The 15,805-nt window shown below is 39.8% G+C and overlaps 1 long non-coding RNA gene across 1 annotated transcript; it reads left to right on the top strand.

Annotated features, from left to right (window-relative positions):
* The first annotated feature begins 47 nt into the window (after window positions 1-47).
* LOC127191673 (uncharacterized) lies at window positions 48-14,430 on the top strand. The gene is made up of 4 exons (XR_007830931.1): window positions 48-79; window positions 1,527-1,622; window positions 3,282-3,380; window positions 14,138-14,430. It is a non-coding gene; the product is annotated as an uncharacterized LOC127191673 (long non-coding RNA).
* Window positions 14,431-15,805: the final 1,375 nt, after the last annotated feature.

Below are 15,805 nucleotides of genomic sequence, written 5' to 3'. Positions count from 1 at the left end.
GCTACTCCTGGGACTGAAAGCCAAAGGCCCCAGTGCCTGTTCCAGCTCTTTCGCAGCAGAGATGGCACAAACTTGTAAGGTGTGTGTGTTTTGTTGTTGTTTTCCATCCATATTCTGCCTGAGAGAGAACTAAGTGTTGAGAAGTACCTAGGTCTTCTGACGCTACCGGGGCGGGCGGCGGGGTGGGGGGAGGGGGTGGGGGCGGCCTCCCACCACCCACACTGTGTTGTAAGATTGGGGAGGCCAAGACAAACACCAAAGTAGGAGGCTCTTTGATTTGGGTCCTCCCTGGCCCCCAGGAGTTGAATTAGATTAGGCAAACCCTTTGCCTGGGCGCCTGTAAAATGGTAATACTGGTCTCTTAGCACCCTTTCACATATTCGGCTGTGAATAGCCTTAAAGTAGAAACCTCCAGAGGTGAACTGCTGAGGGATTGCTAAACTTTCAGCCTCCACTCTGGTCCTAATACTTCCCAGCTACACTGAGCGGCTACTATAGGTCTTATAAGTAGCAGCACATGTTTACAATGTTTGTAAATACGCGACTTGGTCATCCTGGCAGTCCTAAAAACAAGTATCATTCTTTTTCCTCTTTTACAAGGGAGGAATCCCAAGAACCGGATATACCTTAGTCGTGTAAAGAAAATGCATATTTCAAATGCAGGTCTTGGTAGTATCAACGCCTTCTTCCTTCTTCGGTCATTTCATAAAATGCGCTATGTAAGTATCTGTGTGCCTATGGGAGTAGACAAATAGTCACAGAGCTATAGCGAGATAAAGGCGCCAGTAAAGTAGGATAGGGAAAGTGGAAAGCCTGTGTGGGGCTGGCTGTTTACTTCAGGAGGCCAGAAAAAGTCTCACTGGGTAGGTGAAAATTCAATGAGCAGCTTAGGGAAGTGAGGGGAGAAAGAAGCAGATCGTGGGAGCCAGCATTCCCTGTCAAAATCGGTTATTTTGCACCTGGTGTGCACAGGAGGGAGCTCAGTCCATGCAATCCTATTTTGTCTTTATATTTCCTTATGATGTGAAGTATTGTGTGCAACTATGGAGGAGGGAAACAAGATTGAGAGCCGCCTTCCCAGGTCCCATGTAGCTGGAGCGTGTATGAAACGAGATTTAAACTGTATAAAATAGTGAGCAAGAAGTTTGTTGTGGCTAACATCTGTCTGTTCTGTCCCTCTGATATTACAAAATACCTTCACCTTCAGCCTCTAGCAGCCCCTCATAAGCATCCGTTCCTGGGTGACCACACATGTGCAACTTGCTAAACTTTGATTTTTCAAAATAAAAAGAAGCAATAATGTCTAAATGACATGGGGAGGGGACATATACCTCTCTCTCTCTCTCTCTCTCTCTCTCTCTCTCTCTCCATCTCTCACTGGCCTGGGAGGGAGTATACATATATGATATATGGTGTGTACTGGGTTCTGCCTAAACATGAAAAATTGGCAGCTCTTAATGGGAAATGACAGCCAAGCTTTAAGTTCAGTCCAAGTAGGCTCTCCTCAGCTTTGTTTCTCCATACAGGCTAATTCAGAAGTTTTGCTCATAACTGAACACTAAGGGGAGATGTGTGGAACCACTCAGTGTCTTCACATTTGGTTGAAGTGTTTAGATATCTACGTAAGTGGTATCCACATACACACTAGGCAGATTATATCTAACAGGTAATAGAAATGTTTTGCCTGCTGGCAGAATTGAAGGATACTGCATGTTCATTTCCCAGGAAGAGGCCTCAGAAGCTGGAAGTGCTTACAAAATAAGACTCTTACCAGATCCCAAACCATACTGCTATAGATAAGAAAAAAAGAATTGTTGTGGCCAAATATCTTATGGAAGAAACCAGCAGATGAGTAGAAATTTGAGACATGGAGGGGCCCATCCCTCACTACCATAGCTGCCAACCTTTTTTGCACACCCTGGCCTGTTTCCCAAGCCAGATATCAGCTGTGTCAATTTGACTTTGATCCTGTCTCTTCTATTATTGGGACATCAGATATTCCAACATGTGGTTTAGGACAGGCAGGATAAGGCTCAGGGTTTCTGGTTCCAATATTTATAAAAACAGGTGGCTCTTTAAGCAAAAGAACATAACATTGAAATGTAAAAAGTAGGTCTAGGACCAGGGAAGGAGCCCTAACATGTCTGTTTTGCGGCCTCTCTGAGGTAGTAGATGCCCCTCTCAGGGAAACTGCCCGACAATAGGTAGCAGGCACTCTGACAAGACAGGAAGTATGTACAGTTTATTTCCAGAGGTATTCATTGCAGTCTTATGATAGTTCCTCACAACAGGGAGAAATTACTCTTAGTTTCTTTTTAAAGCCCTTTAGATTTAAGAGGCATGGCAAGCACAGAGCAGCAGTCCAGTGGAAAAAAAAACTAGGTCTCTGAACTTGAAGTGGAACTTTGTCGACATCCACATTTGCATCAGGGAAACCGGTTTTTCCCAGTGACTCTCTACATATCTTTGGCACAGTTTTCATGCTCTTACTATGTTCCTGTTGCACAACCACAGTACACCCCAGCAACAGAAATGCAGATGACTCAAGCCATAAAGGTGTGAGACTGCAAAGTCCTCCCAGTTCAAGATCTTCCTGATATCCCAGGAAGCACAGTGCCGCCTATCTCTTTCTCCATCCACTTGCTGTCCAGTGTGGATACAAAAGCTTTCACTTATTAAGTGGAAAAACTAATTAAAATGATTGGAAATTGCTTTGCAAATATAAGCTTGAAAGGCCAATCCCTTTTGCTTCTCTCTGGGGTTGGCAAATTAGATGAGCCTCTGAAAAGTTGCTTTATTTGCTTTTGCCATTAAAAGAACCACAGGGAGTTAGTTGTTAGCTTATGCGAGTTGTTAATTATTGCATCAAGTAAATACTTAAAGGACTGCAAGATAGAGTCAGTCCCAACAGCTTTGTTGTAGGAAAGGTAAGTTAATTTTTCTTAGATTAATGTAAGGAAGATATCATAAAAAATATGTCATTGCCCTTAAAAAAAAGATCTCTGAAGAGATGACCATATAATTTATTATTCAAACTGGGGCCTCTTAGAAACAGAAAGTGACCTTATTAATAACCACGGCAAATAAAAGCCAAAAGCCTTCTTCAAGTCTATTCATTCCTGAGGCAAAAGCAGGGAGTTAGAGGTCTCAAATGACATCTGCATTCAACATGGGCATCTGAAAAAATCTTCTAAAGCACGATCTCAACAAATTGAGCTGCCAAGTCACGGTTGCAGTTCTTTGCCCTGTTATCTTCAAAAAGTTCCCTTGTTATCCCCTAGGCTCCTCGGAAGCCTGCTCCTCTCAAACCTGTGCTCACTTGTTGTGATGGGCGTTGGTTACATCCAGTATTGGTTCAGGAATGCAGCAGTCATCTTCAGGTGGGTATTAACATGCAGATTATTTGGAGAGAGGCCCAGGCAGATCTAGTGTGGAGAGTGGTTGAAATGAACTCACGTCGGTCTGTAAGAATTCTGATGTTGAAATGTTTGGTTTTTTTCCTCCAAAAGTTTACTTAAAAAAAAAAAAAATAGCAAGTTATCACCAGAAACTAACTGCAGCTGAGGTTTTCAACCTGCTCCAGTCCTAAAGCACTTTGGTCGTAGGTTCATTGAAAGGTGTAATTATGTTCACAGCTGCACTTATTAGGTTTGCCTTGGACAGATCTGCCAGACTTTGGACTCCTGCTCCCCCCTAACATGAACGAGGAGACACGAGCTGAAAGGCGAGTATGTGTGAAGTGCCAGCATCAAAACATTCCAAAATGGAGGCCCGTTTAATGTTCCTTATGCTATGTAGCCTTTATTTAGCTGAACTTACTTAAGCCTCACGATTACCCTGTAGCAAGTCCCTCCTTTTATTTGGGGGAAAAAATAGGCGTTTAATAGTTTAAACAATCACCACCAGAGTCCCAGATATAAAGAGACATAAGATGAATTTCAATACATAGCCCCAATGCTTTTTTCTTCTTGTATGTACTACATTCCTTTAGCATCTGACAAAATATAGATCTAAGTTTCTTCTCCAGATTTTTTGTACTATCATAAATTCTGGCAATATAGAAAGAAAAAAAAAAGTTTGCTTCCATTCCTAGGCCACAAAGTTTTATCATTTAATGATAAAAAGCACATATTTTACACTTGTTCAACAAATAGAAATAGCATTCTTTTTTTTTTTTTTCTTTTGAGCAGTAATCCCAACTTTATACTATATAGCAAGCAAGTACCAGGTTGTCTTTTTCCACTGCTTTCAGAGAAGGCAGTTATGGCATGATACTGAGCATATTCAGTATTCAGACTAAGCCCCAGTCTACATAAAAGAGGATATAAGAAGCCATGCAATGTTGCCCAAAGGATAAAACTATGCCAGAAAAGCATTGGCATACTATTAAAGAGTCAATCAAATGTATTTATATGCAAAACACTGCAATGGAAAGTTTCATGTTAAAGGCCAATACAATATAGGAAAGATATAAGCCCCTGCCATCAAAATGCACCCATTCTAATTAAACTATCAGCATGGCCCTCGACCTATTTTGTGACTATCTTCTGAAGCTCCTTCATTGGCAATTTCTTTTTCTTTTCTGTCCATCTAGTGTTTTGCTATTTTCCATGCTTTAGATACAGAATCTTTGCTTGAACTCATTCACTCTTGTACAATACACCAAATTAATCCAAAGATTAAATTTTCATTCAGGTTCTAACATTACCTAGTTGTAAGACCTAAGGAACTTAATTTCTGTATCTGTGTCCCCTCCTATGTACAATGAGAACAGAAGTACTTTTTGCGTAATAAGTTCTTTGAGAAGACTAAATGAACAGGGATGCAATAAAGTATTTTGCAAAATTCTTGGCCAAGGATATGCTCTGAAAAGAACATGTTTAACTAACAAATGTTGACTGATGATGTCCACAGCCATATTTTCAACCCCAGCATTACTCTTGCCTTCTCTGCACTGGTTACAAACTGCCTGCTGGGCATTTCTGCCAGGTTTTCTGGCAGGCGTTTCCGCTGCAACGTGGGCAAAACTGAATCCATTATCTACCCTAACAGACTTGTTCCTTTTCCTGTACTCATGGCTTTTGGCCTGTGGCTCCACCCTAACATTATATACCAAGCCTGGAAAGTCAGCCACATTTGACTCCTCCCTCTTTATGACCAGCATCCATCAGCTGACCCCTCTGATTCTATCACAGGCCAGTTCCGGAGTATGTTTCCTCTATACCACAGAAGCAGTATGAGAAGATAAAAATGAATGGTTATTCGATATTATTGTTAGGAAGGATTACATGAAGGCAGGAATGATAAAAGAAAAAGTACCTCATATGCACATGCATGTGTCTATGTACGTGGTTTGTGGTTACATGTGTGTTTGTGCATACATTAGTATGTGTGCTTGTATTTCTGTGTCTGTAAGTATCTTTGGAAACAAGACAGATGGTAGATGCAAAACGGTTGAAAAGTTACATTTAAGAAATGAAAAATAGAATATATTTTATATACTTAAATTTGCATTGCATTATTTTTAAAGCAGTTCCACAAATAAAAGAGCAAAGATGTAAACAAACAATTTGGTACACAAGAAATACAAAACTCCAACAATATGAAAAATTCTATCAATTTAAAGTATGAAGATTAAGTAATCTTGAGATATCAACAACGCACTAAAAGTTGTTCACAATATTTTCTTCGTAACATTTATTTTAAAATGGGAAGAAAATCAAATCACTAACTATACTTCCAACTTTTACCTCACAAACACATTGATATGTTATTTGTAGAAACATATAAAAATAGACATTATGTACAACTGAACTGTATTCTTGGATGGTGAGGTGACTGCCTTTTGATACTGTGTTGCTGCTCCTGCCATTCTATAGTTTCTGTTTTACTTATACAGGCAACACTGCTGATACCTAAAAGAGAAAAGAATCTGAGCGCACAATTAGGTCTTGCACAAGGAGCCCTAGCAACTCTAGATGCAGATTTCAGGGTTCAGTGTGCAGTGACAATGACAGCCAAAGTCTTGCTGCCAAGTTCCCAGCTGAGTGTCAGTAATTTTCCACCCAACACTTGTCATTCTCATCCCACTGATCTTATCAGTGCTGAGACGTTTTCGCTCACCACAGACCAACACACCAGTTCATGTGACACTCACAACCAGTCAGACAGGGCCCAGCCAATGCCCTGTGGTGACTCTGCCACAGCAGCTTAACTCAGGAGGCATTGTGGGAGCCGTCTGCATGAGCTCATTTGGGTTGAAATGTCTACAGGACAGTACCTTTGTCTCCCTCAGGGTCCTGCTCCACTTTCCCCCTGGCAGCACTTTGCTGATTCTTGTCTCCCGTGCTTCTCTTGTTCTTCTTGTCCTGATCCCTGCTCTTTCCCTCCTTTCCTCCCTCATCCTTCAGTTACTTATTTTGTTGAGAAAGAATGAGGGTACATGTAAGTATGCATGTCAGAGAACAGAGTGCAATGGTCACTTTTCTCCTTCCACCATGTGGGACCCGGAGATCAAACTCAGGTCATCAGACTTGGCGGTAAGTGCCACTGCCAGCTGAACTCTCTCACTGGCCCAATTTTCTCCCCTCTTAATAGCTCACCTAGCAGCTGCTTCCTAAGAAATATGCCTGTCTTAGGTTTCCTAGGCTGGTACTCTGTCACCAGCCTTGATCTGATCTGATCACTAGATCAGTCTTCTTCAAAAATTAAATTGTATATATTTCCCCATAGCTTTAAGATATACTTTATGTATATCTAATACTTTAGGCATTAGAAGCGAATGTGCTGTTTTGTTTAACTATTAGTTTAGTTGAGTCCTGTTATATGTAGCCAAATTGAATCCTGACTGATAACTGTCCTTAAATATGAAAAAAGAGAATTATGGCCCTCTTGTGTACTAGATAGATTCTGTGGATGCTGGTTTGCTATTTTCTCTCCGTAAGCTTTGTTTCTGCAGACATTGTCTCCTCATCTCCTCTTTGTCTCTCCTGAGATTATGAACATATCCTCTGTCAGCACATTAGGTATAGTGCCTGTCACAACATACCTGGAAGGCTGAGACATTTTTATCACTTGTTCAGGTGCAGCTACATTTTGATGTTCTGCCTTGCATGTGTGCTCAAAAATCATTTACCAATAATATAAAATATGAAATATGAAAGACCATGACTTCTGTTACTGTGAGCCTTGAATATATAGTAAGGTACCTGTTGTGTTGTTTGTGTTGCTCTTGCTGTTGTTTTCCTCTAAGACACGAGCATTCTGGTTGGCATCTATAGAAAATAATGGAAAGATAGAAGCCCAAAGTTTCCTGGGAAAGAAGCTTCAGTGTTTCTTTCTTTTGTAACTCCAGCATCAGCCTAGTTTTGATACCTCATACTGTGCTACAGTCTGTTAAATAGCTTCTCTAAATTATAAAGACCGTTATAAACATGTGCATCATGGGTCTGAAACATAGACATAATTAGCCAACAAATTATATGGGCTATGTAACCAGTGTCTTCTTTTTTTTTCCATTTTTTTTATTAATTTATTCATATTACATCTCAATTGTTAGCCCTTACATTGTATCCTCCTCTTCCTCCCTCCCTCCCACTTCCCCCCTTCTCCCCTCCCCTATGTCTGTGATTGAGGGAGACCTCCTCCCCCTATATATGATCTTAGAGTATGGAGTCTCTTCTTGGTAACTTGCTATCCTTCCTCCAAGTGCCGCCAGGCCTCCCCATCCAGGGGGGCATGGTCAGAAAAGGAACCAGTGTCTTCTTAAGACATTTAAGGAGACTGGAGAGATGGCTCAGAGGTTAAGAGCACTGACTGCTCTTCCAGAGGTCCTGAGTTCAATTCCCAGCAACCACATGGTGGCTCACAACCATCTATAATGTGATTTGACACTTCTTCTGGCCTGCAGGTGTACATGCAGACAGAACACTGTATACATAATAATAGATAAAATGAATCTTAAAAAAGTATTCTAAAGAAATTGGCACTCTTTCAAATTCTGTGCCCAAAATATTTAATATACCATCAATTTCAATACAAACCAGAAGATACATTGATATAAAACTAGTAAAACAACAATGCCATGTCCATAAAACTTAGTAACTTATAGTTATTAAACATTTAGTTCCATGACTTTTAGTCAATGAAAATTATAATCATCCTATTATATTATTTGAAAATGCTATATTTAAAGTTACATGTGCTATGATTTTCTGTATCAACTACATCATACATATATGGAATACATTGAAAAGCATATTAAATGATTCATTTATTATATCTTTGTATATGAATATTATAATCCTAATGTTATATGGACATGATTATATATTAAAATATATAGTTACATGCATTAATTATAGTTATCTATATCATGTATATATAGGCATGTATATATGTACATATATAATTGAAAAGAAAGTTATCATGATATGGGTATTATCTCTTAACTTTAATGCATAATTATTTGGCATATTTTTTTAATTTTTATTTTCACTTAGTATTTTGAGGTTTTGCAGTGATACATTTAACTTACATCACTAAATGTTTTTTCTTCTCAATGCTCACTTTTTTCTTTAACAAAAGCATTTTTCATTATGACTTTGACAATTTTCTCTGCATGTTAGTGTATCTTTAGTATCCCAAAGTATTTCATTTGTAACAGTAGACCATAATGAAGACATTAAAAGTGTATTTCATGTTTCAGTCTCTTTTGTTCAACTTGGTTATTTACATCTTTCGTAGAAAACATTTTACTAGATTGTTGATTTCTATAAAGTGTTTAGATGTACATGCAACTATTAAATTAAGATGCTTCTATCACAAGGATTTACAGCTTAATTCATTAAGCTTTCTGTGTTGATGATGTTTGTTAATAACAGTCTTTTCAGGTTCCCAAAAAATAAACTGGAAAATTCACTACTTAAAGACTTCACTTTGTCACCCTGCCACACTGGAAGTAATTTAATGAAAGGAAATTATATATTGCCTGTAGATTTCCAAACGTGACATATCCCAGTCTCAACAACCACCTTTTTTTTTTTTTTTTTTTTTTTTTTTTTTTTTTTTTTTTTTTTTTGGCAACATTATAATAGATGACCTACAGAAAGCAAAACTCTTTCAATTGCTGTGGTGGTCTGAATAGAAATGTCTTTCATAGACTAATATATTTGGGTGCTTGGCCCACAGGGAGTAACGCCATTAGGAGATGTGGCATTTTCGGAGTAGGTGTGTCACTGTTGAGGCAGACTTTGAGGCCTCATATATGCTCAAAGTAGGCTTAGTGTAGCAGTCTCCTTCCACTCCTTGGTGATCCTGATGTAGAGCTCTCAGCTCCTTCTCCAGCACCATGTCTGCGTGCACGCTGCCATGCTTTTCACCATGATAATAACAGACTAAACCTCTGAAACTTTAAGCCAACCCCAATTAAATATATTGGCTTATAAGAGTAGGTGTATCCATGGTGTCTCTTCACAGCAATAGAAACCTTCAGACAATGACATATTGGAAAAATTTGATGAGCTAAACTGATGTTTGTTCATCTAGAAGGCAGGTGAGAGATGACAGATTTCTGTCATTTTACTTGGAGTCACTTAAAGATCATCTTTGATTATGATCTTTGGGTAAGAAAATACTCAAAATGTAGAAAGTGGAAGTGATGAGGAAAGGTGAAAGGGTTCTGTTGTTAGTTGGTTGTTTACTCAAATGGTCTCTATTGGATCTATTTAAATCTTTTTGATAGAGTCCAATTCTGTGGTGCAGGTGATTGGTGGCAGCCCTTCTCAGTCTGCTCACGTGTGATAATTTATACCAGTGAGGTGTACTGTTGCATAATAGCCTCATGTCACAGGCAAGGGAGTAAGGAGGCTCAGAGAGACGTATGAACAGGCTTCTCTACTAGGCTTCTTGAAGGACATAATCCCATGAAAAATCTCAAAGAGAAGCTCGAGGCCCAATGTCTGGAGGCTCAAATCAGGGTTGTACACAGCACAGCCAGGTCTCAATGAGAGCAAGTGTTTGCAGCAACTGTTGAGGGGAGAGTCCTTTTTAATGAATGTAGGCACACCATTGCTGGTCCTCCATATGATGCAATGGAATGGCAAACAAATCTTCACTTCCTCATTAAAGTTGTCCCCTTAATCACATGGTCACCAGGACACATTTTCCAATGCTCTCCATGGTCTTATAGTAAAGTACGGGCATAGAGAAAGAGCTGATATTAGCTTTGCTGTGCAGTCTCACCCATCAGCCAGGTCACTTCTGACTCATTCTATCCTACCTCTGTTGAAGTTATTTTTATTAAACATTGTTTGTTTCTCTCAGCTTATTTTTTAACCTTGCTATCACACAAATCATTGAAATTGTTTTATATTTGCTTAAAAACAAGCTTCACAATGACAATCTTGAGCAGTTGAAGTCTGTTCTTTCCCTCTGTGCTATCCTATCTTGCTCCCAGAAAATATCCCAGGGATACTTGTACTTTGTCGCTTTTCTGGGCTCCATCTCCTACCTCCTGATCTTCCTTGAACCTCTACCGCTGGCTCACTCCTTCTTCCTTTCCTGACTCCTCCTCTCCTGGATGGCGGAAAGTCCAGCCCTCCTTTCTCCCTGCTATCAATTGTCTGTAAGCTGCTTTATGGACATAACAGGAGGACAATGGGGGAGCAGAGTTTACACAACATTTAGACAGGAAATCAGAATTGAAATTACACAATAAACTTATGCACTCTGATCTACTGTGAGATTTTGTTTGGTTGGTTGGATTGGTGGTGGGTTCATTGATTAAGTTTGGTTTCTTTTTTTCTTTTTGAAAGTAAAGGGTTTTTAGTGTTTTACTTCTCCTTAATTTTGGAGTCATCTACAATGCTAGGAACTTCTCTTGAATCATTTCAGAAGTAGCTCTCTTGGTAAATAGCCATGAGCCTAGTGAATTTCTGAAACAGGAGAGATGACTGGGATTGTGAAACATTTGGAGGGCAAGGTAGAAACTTAGTGTAATAGAAACTCTCAGGAATCCCTGGGGGGGGGGGTATGGAGTCTGAATCATCTCTCTTCTATAACTAGACAGGGTTCTGAGTGGAGGAACTGGGACACCAACCCATCCACAGAACCTTCAACCTGCAATATGTCCTGCTGGAAAGATGTGCTGGGTCAAGATGGGATAAAAACCTGTGGGAGAGACAAATCATGGGTCTAAAGTGGTCCAGGTTTGGACCCATACCACAAGAGAAAGCCTACACCTGATACTGCCTGAAGGGCCAGGAGCCAGAGGCTGGATAGCCCAGACACCTAGGAGAGAAACAAATACAATCAACAACAAGGAAAAAAATAAAAAGTCAATGTAATGTCTCCTAGTGATACTCTGCTACTTGTATACAAAAACCTAGCGCAGTGGCCATTAGAGAAGCTTCATCCAGCACCTAGAGCAAGCGTATGCAGAAACCTACAGCCAAACAATGATCAGATCTCTGAGAAACCTGCTGAAGAGGGGAAGAAAAGATGCTGTAACCTGAAGGGACCAAGGATCCACACAAGAAAACTCAGAGAATCAACCAGGGCTCATAGAGGATCCCAGAGACTGAACTGACAATCAGGAAACCTGCTTCGGCCTGACCTAGGCTATCTGTATATGTTATAGTTATGCAGCTTAGTCTTCTTGTGGGACTCCTAACAGTGGAGGCAGGGGCTGTCTCTGACTCCTTTGTCTGCTTATAGAACTCTCTTCTTCCTACTTGGTTGCCTAGTCCATCCTTAATATGAAGGGAGGTGCCTAGTCTTATTACAACTTCATGTGCCATGTTTGGTTGATATCCCTGGGAGGCCTGCGTTTTTCTGAAGGGCAAGGAGGAGTGAATCTGGCAGGAGAGGACGGGGTTGAACAGATTACACTGGAAGGGCAGGAGGGATGGGAAACTGTGGGTAAGATCTAATATATGAGAGAATTTGTAAAAATCATGTAAAAAATAAAATAAGGGGTGTTCAGAGTTTTAATTCCTCATCTATGAATTTCAACAATGCTAGGAACTTCTCTTGAATCGTTTCTAAAGTAGGTCTCTTGGTAAATGTCCACGAGAAAAGTGAATTTCTGAAACATGTCCACTTCCATTCTTACTGGGGTCAAGACCCAGTCTTCTAACTCCTGGTATGTAAGACTAGCATTCCTTTCTGCTGGGGCAGACTCCTGAGGCTCAGTCTAAAGGATTAGGCAGCCCCCTGCCCTCCAGGGAAACAGGCCAAATAAATAATAATTGAAGATGAAAGAGACTTTCACAGCTTCAGCTAAGGCTAAGAAGATTACAGCTACTTTAACCCCAATCACAGTGGTAGCCTTATTGTAAGTTGGGTTCACAACGAGGTCACAAGTCACAGACAGCAAATAGGGGCTTTGGAAAGTAAGAGTTATGAATCTACATGCAGTGTCTGACATTTGCTAATTAGCTGGTACTACCTGACACTCATTATATAGAGAAGTTAGCATAACTTGGAAAAGAAGTTTGGAACACTGGGTCTGCAAGAATTGCTGAAGGCTTTAATTATGGGTCTCACCAAAAGAAATGATGGCCATCTTGCCTGAGAAAAGAAAATGCTTATAACAAATTCCAGAGACACACTCTGCTAGGAGGCCAAGTATTCACTTTGTGTCAGAGACTTTAAATTCCACCACAGAAGATAAGCTATTCAGTTTAATACCAGCTCCACAAATCACCTGCAGTATGAACTCGGGAAGTCACTGAACTTCAGATTCTACACTTGATATTAACCAAAAGATCAAGAAGGAATATACCTTTATTCTTAGCAACAAATATCATATACTCTCTCTGGCTGTAAAGAATCAAATCAGACAGTTGACTGAAGAGTAGCTTAAGAAGTCTCTATATGAGAGTAAGTTTTGTATTGCTCTCTTTTATTGAACATCCCATAAACAAAAAATAATTCTTATATTAATAAAGTATTAAAGTTAAATACTGATTGCGATAATGTTTTTACGGTAGTAGCAAAGACTAAATATTGTACTGTCTAACTAAACATCAAGCTAAACCTTTAAGTCTAAACAATTTAATTTAGTCAAGCTAAAAACTAAAAACTAAAATAATTCTTCCTCTAAGGAAGCATTCCTGAGCACTGCCAACTAAAGAGGCTCTAGCCTCTCAGCATTTTATGGCACAGGCTGTTTTGCATCAATGAACCCTAACTTGAACTGAGACTGTAACACTCATAAACTGTGCCCACTCAGAGAAGTCATATAATGTGCCAAGACATAGTTTACATGTTTGTGCCATATATATAATTTAAGCCCAGGCTTTCTTTCACACCAAACCGTATGAGTATTGCCATTTATTCATGTTCATGTAGAAGCTCAAGCTGAGAGGATGGGTTCTTTTTCCAAAGGCTCACACACACACTCACACACACACACACACACACACACACACACACACACACACACACACACACACACACACACACAGAGAGAGAGAGAGAGAGAGAGAGAGAGAGAGAGAGAGAGAGAGAGAGAGAGACCATCATCTTTGGATGTAATACAACTTAAATCTACTTTCATAGAAACTTCCAATAGAAGAGACTACTGTTTTCACTTTAGGAAATATAACTGTTATACAATAGATATTTTGCAAGTCATTGTATTGGAAGTGGGATTTATATCTAAAATCTTCTAGATCTAGAATCATATTCATCTCCCTTGGCAGTGACGCATAAGCCAAAGTACAAAGCAACACAGTAGACATCTGGTTGGTACAGGCAGAACATTTTAGTTAAAATCTGTTTAAGAACATAGGCCCTAAGCTAAAAGTTCCTGGTTTCTCTTTGGTGATAATAGTTATTGATTGTGGTTCCTTGTGTGACATTGTTAAGCATAAGCCCGTGGCTAAGGAGGTCAAAGGCTCTAGTGGGAGATTTACTGTTATTGTTTTGTTAAATGAACATGATGTGCCTGTCAAATTTTCTACATAAATCTGTTTCTGCTCATAGAATAGTGCTGCTGGCAGCTTTTGAGAGCAAAGCTCCTTTTGTAGTGCCAGTGGCAACTGCAGACATGCATGAATGGTCAAAGTACTGAGATTAAGTGTCTGAGAATAAGATGAATGGGAAGCACTAAATGCAAGACTCTCTCTCTCAGACTCAGGAGCATTGTGGAAGAAGTCCCTGAAATTAACACATGAGCCAAAGGAAAGGAAGAAGGCATGGTGCAGTGCAAGGAAAGGAAGAAGACATGGTGCAGTGCAAGGAAAGGAAGAAGACATGCTGCAGTGCAAGGAAAGGAAGAAGACATGCTGCAGTGCAAGGAAAGGAAGAAGACATGGTGCAGTGCAAGGAAAGGAAGAAGACATGGTGCAGTGCAAGGAAAGGAAGAAGACATGGTGCAGTGCAAAGAAAGGAAGAAGACATGGTGCAGTGCAAAGAAAGGAAGAAGACATGTTGCAATACAAGGAAAGGAAGAAGACATGGTGCAGTACAAGGAAAGGAAGAAGACATGGGACAATACAAGTAGAAGAAGACTATATGGTACAATGCTACCTTATGGAAATGAGAAGGATTTATACTCTTTTTTAATTAATTAATTTTATTTTTAATTTGTTCACTTTACATCCCGATTGTAGCCCCTTCCCTCGTCACCTCCGGGTTCTACCCTCCCTCCCTTGCCCCACCCAAGTCCTCAAAAACAGGGAGCCTTCATCCCCTATCATCTAACCTCAGCCTGTCATGTCTCATCTGGACTGCCTGTATCCTCTTAAATTCATAGTGGATGATCCCCTGCACAAAGTCTGCAGAAGAGTAGACCTATGAAAAACCTACCATGGAATGAAAGGAGCTTAAAGGGCTCTACATTTTCATGTGCGTGTAAGTACATTTAACCATTAATGGAAGAGAAAGAGATCTCTGGTAAGGTCCTCATCCTCCTATCGACACACTCTTACCTCATGCTTCTGTGAACAGCCATAATGAAATTTATTGGGACATACACACACACCATGTAGGAGCCTAGTTGGGAACAGAAAGATCAGTTAGAGTGGGAGTAGAGTAGGAAAAGGTAATGAGATGGATATAATTGAAATACATTATGCACATGTTTAAAAATTTCATGATGAAACCTACTTATGTATAATTAATATATGCTAACAAGAAACACTAAAAGGATGTGTCATCCTTCTCTGTCTCTGTTTTCCCCTAAAATTAAGTCATACTGTATAGATGAATCAGTGGTTAAGACCATGTGATGCTCTTGAAGATGACCTGAGCTTGATCCCTAGTACCTACATTGAACAGTGCACAACTGCCAAGGGTCCAGTGTCCTCTCTTTACCTCTATGGTCACATGCAATACACACACACACACACACACACACACACACACACACACACACACACATCCTTTTAAAAATATCATACACATTTTCAAATTATTCTGAAAATAGAGTTAATGCATGTATAGTACTTAAAGTAAGCATGCTACTGTGGAAGAAAAACAATTATCAATTTTAGCCAGCCATGAACCCTGTGAGCTAAAGCTGAAGCAATAGTGGCATTAATGTCATGGCAGTGACCAACCACTTTCTAATTGCATTTAAGGCCTCTGCCACAAGATGAATAACTGACACCATTACCATGTCAAGAATCAGTTGCCAGACATATAATGGACCATATGAGAGAGCATACTACTATTATTCTGCTAAATTGACATGGTTTCAAACCAACCCCTAACAAATTATCAATATGCCCATGTATTAAGACATTTGTCAGAGCTCATCATAGAAGCTTCTGTAAGGATCCATGCAGAGAACCAAAAC

The sequence above is a fragment of the Acomys russatus genome, chromosome 7 (genome assembly GCF_903995435.1).
Source record: "Acomys russatus chromosome 7, mAcoRus1.1, whole genome shotgun sequence".
Taxonomy (NCBI): domain Eukaryota; kingdom Metazoa; phylum Chordata; class Mammalia; order Rodentia; family Muridae; genus Acomys; species Acomys russatus.
Note: the sequence above shows the minus strand (reverse complement) of the source record. Positions and strands in the feature narration are given on the sequence as shown.